Raw genomic sequence first — 3,770 nt, 5'->3', positions numbered from 1 at the left:
GCACAGGGACCTGGATGCACTCCTCCGGGGGGCAGGCCTGCCCCCTAGTGGCAGAGCTGGGCAGAGGCCTTCTGCAGGAGGCTCCTGCTTCTCTAGCCAGGCCAGCTTGGCCTCAACCCCAGGAGACCAGGCTGAACAGAGCTCTGTCTCTCTGTGTTCCATTCCACTTCCATCTAGATAACAAGGCCTTATTACTTCAGTGCAACATAGTCTTGATGTATTCAGTGGCTCACAGTTCCCACTCAGGCCTTACAGCTCAGCTTCCCACCACATCTAACTGGGGCTTGAACGCAGGGTCCCAAAATGTGGCACAGCTTTTGTGCTCAAGGCTGGCGCTCTAACCACTTGACCTACACTCCACCCCAAGATTTTTGTGCTGGTTAATTGAAGTAAGAGTGTCTTGGATTTGTCTGCCTCCTGAGTAGCTAGGATTGTAGACCTGGGGTACTAGCACCAGGATAGCTTTGAATCACGACTTTTTTTTTTTTTTTGTCGGTCATGGGGCTTGAACTCAAGGCCTAGGCACTGTCCCTGAGCTCTTTAGCTCAAGGCTAGCATGCTACCTCTTGAGCCACACCTCCACTGCTGGTTTTCAGGTGGGTTCACTGGAGATGAGTTTCATGGACTTTCTTACCCAGGCTGGCTTTGGACCATGAGCCTCAGATCTCAGCCTCCTGAGTAGCTAGGGTTACCAGCGTGAGCCACTAGCGCCCGGCTGTGCATCACGTCTTTTAGGCTGACTTTGCCCTTTGGTTCATTCCCTCTGGCTGTAGGTTTGTTACATCCCACATTGAGCCTGGAAGTCTCATTTCCTGCTCGGGCCACGCCGAGGGGGAGTCCTGTGGCTCTGCAGGAGTGCGGCCTCTGCTCGCAGTGTGCTCTGTGTCTGGCCGCGGTGGGGTGGACGGGCCCAGAGCGCCTCGTCCAGCTTGTCAACGTGTCTGCCGGGAACACGATGACTGTCTGCCCTTCGCTCACAGACCGGAGCCCTGGGCCTGGGAAATGTCGGGAGCGTACCAACGCCAGCAAGACAGGCCAGGCCAGGACAGGCCACGCCAGCGGCCTCGCCTGTGGAAAGCACGCGTCACTGCCAGCCGGGCCCCGCTGAGCGGGGAGCAGAGTCACCGGCTGCGCTGGCGAACACAGCACCCTGGTTCTCTAGCTTTGCATTAGGACTGGAAGGTTTATTTTTTAAGACAGGTTCCCAGGTCTGGTGGATTCTGCAGATCCGAGGGCCAGACGAGAATTGAGGTTCAAAGCCAGCCTGGCCAGACAAATCCCTGAGACTCTTATTTCCAACTAACCAGTGGAAAGCTGGAAGTGGAGCTGTGGCTCAAGTGGTAGGGCAGCGGCCCTTGCTGAGTTCAAGCCCCAGTACTGGTGAGTGCACACACCTGTGTACACACAAGCAACAACAAAACCTGTGCATTTGGGAAGCAGCTTGTTCCCTTGTCCATGGTGTAAAAATGGACATGTTCTGCATTCTGATACAGCTGGGGCAGTGTGGCGAGAAGAGGAAATGAAGCTGTATTTGGGCAGATGTGAGGGCAGAGGGAGTAGCTGTGCAGCCGCGAGGCTGAGGAGTGGCTCTTGGCGGTCAGTTCTAAGAAGCGTTTTCGGGGAGCAGCGACCTCCTTGGGCTTCCCGCAGCAGCCCAGGGCTTCCTTCATCCGTGGGAAGGCTTTGTGGGTGCAGAAGGGGGGCTCTCTCCCCACAGTGCCTCCATGCCTGGTGAAGACTGTCTCGGATTTGCTCTTTGGTTGGATGGCAAGCTGTGCAGCCTCCTGCTCAACTGTGATGAGCACAGATGGACGATCTCCCGTCCGCCGCCGCCTGCCAGGCACTGCACGGTTCAGACGGAGTCATTCCCGGATGCGGTGGGTAAAGTGGCTGACGAAGTGACAGGCCCTGGAGACCCGGCTCAGGGCACTCTGATGCTCTCAGCCTCCCCACGAGACCCTTGGGAAGATCCCATCTGTTTGTTGCAGGAATGCTTCTGGGAGAATTCGAACCCTGAACTCAGCTGTAGGTTGGCCCCATTTGAGCCCAGATCGAGCGTGTATTATGCCGTGCATAAGCGCCCGACGTCAGGTGCCCACTCTGGCATGAGACCAGTGCCGTGGAGCTGGGGGCCTCTGTGCTGTGCTTTCTTATCAATGTTGTAGCATGCTCCCTTTGTCTTCCACACTGAAATGTATTTGTCAGGCACGTACAGAGTCCTCACTGTGCGTTAAGCACAGAAAAGCAAATAGGTGGTGACTGGTGATATTCTTCCGAGGAACGTCAAAATGCAGTGGCATTCGTTTACCAGTCTTGTGTGTGATATGAAATTATGGACGCATCAGGTAAATGCAGGTGCTTGAGCAAAACGAAGTGATGAGATCAGGATTTCAAAGGAGGTAATTCTGCAAAATGGAGAAGGTAAGACTTAATAAAGGCATTCTACTCCAAATGAGTGGTCATGTAAGCCCAGAAAAAAAATTTTTTTGGGGTCTGGTCGTGGGTCCTGAACTCTGGGCCTGGGCGCTGTCCCTCAGCTCTTCAGCTCAAGGCTAGCGCTCTACCACTTGAGCCACAGCGGCACTTCCGGCTTTTTTTTCTTCTGCTTATGTGGTGCTGAGGAATTGAACCCAGGGCCTCAGGCATGCAAAGCAAGCGCGCTACCATGGAGCCACCTTCCCAGCCCCCAGAAAAAATATTATAGTCAGAAATGGGGAACATACCCAGGCCTTGAGTTCAAGCCCCATGACCACCACCAACAATGAAGAAAGCCAACAAAGAAAAGAAAGAAAGCGAAGCAGAGGAATGGGGAAGGAACCATGAGGGGATTGCACCGCTGGACAGTGTCCCTCTCCGGCTTTCCCTGTTCCGTCTTCATTTCCACCTTCGTGGAGAGAGAGGTGGCGCTGGCAGTCCACACAAGGGACTGAGTAGTTCTGCCGTGGAGAAGCCAGGAAAGTTCTGGTTTGAATTTGCACCATGGTACGAGTAATTTTAGCTCTGAAGAGTAGTCAGTTGCAGGTAAGTTAACGTACCTACATTTTTTGGGAACAAATTCTTCCTCTCAGTTTTGCTGTCTAGTTGTCCCTGGGTTGCATGAAACTGCCCGAGAGGCCTTGACAGGAGCTCTTCAGTCTCCGGGAAGACGATGGCGGGAGCTCGCTGAGTACCCTGCTGCTCAGTGCTAGGAGAGGAGCCCGCGCTGGGTGACTGGTGAGGAGCGTGCCATGCTGACGGTCTGTGGTGAGTCCACGTCTCCGCTGTCAGATGGGACACGGAGCTGGTGGCAGGCTCTGAGGCACAAGCAGGTGCACAGGATGTTTCAAAAGGGTTGAAATTGCTTAATTGTCTTATAGTCAGAGAGAAGTTTCCACTCCCGTCAGTTTTATTCTTCAGTTTATAGATGATTCCTCAAACTCAGAGAGCATTATTTAACCTGTAGAATATAAAAAAGGGGGAGAATAAAACAGATTTCTTCTGGGGGGAGGGGAAAGGGTGTCTCATTTCCACAGTGTAAAGGCACTGCTCTTTGCATGTGATACTGACATTTAATTTCTTCCAGCTCCAGGTTACCAACAAGGGAGTGGATGGGTTTGTAGGCAATCATTGAGGAGATCAGCCTTACTGATTTTTCCCTTCTTGACACACATGTGAACAGCTTGGGACAGGAATGGCCTGGGGTCTCAGTGAGTGGCCATGTCCGCTCAGGCCAGCACAGCATCGGACATTCACTCACCGAGCACCACCTGCACGGAGCTGGTGTTCCTGTG

Source organism: Dipodomys spectabilis, unplaced genomic scaffold (assembly GCF_019054845.1).
Source record: "Dipodomys spectabilis isolate Male_0828 unplaced genomic scaffold, ASM1905484v1 ptg000179l, whole genome shotgun sequence".
Taxonomy (NCBI): domain Eukaryota; kingdom Metazoa; phylum Chordata; class Mammalia; order Rodentia; family Heteromyidae; genus Dipodomys; species Dipodomys spectabilis.
The sequence above is the reverse complement of the archived record's forward strand: the minus strand, read 5'-3'. Positions refer to the sequence as shown.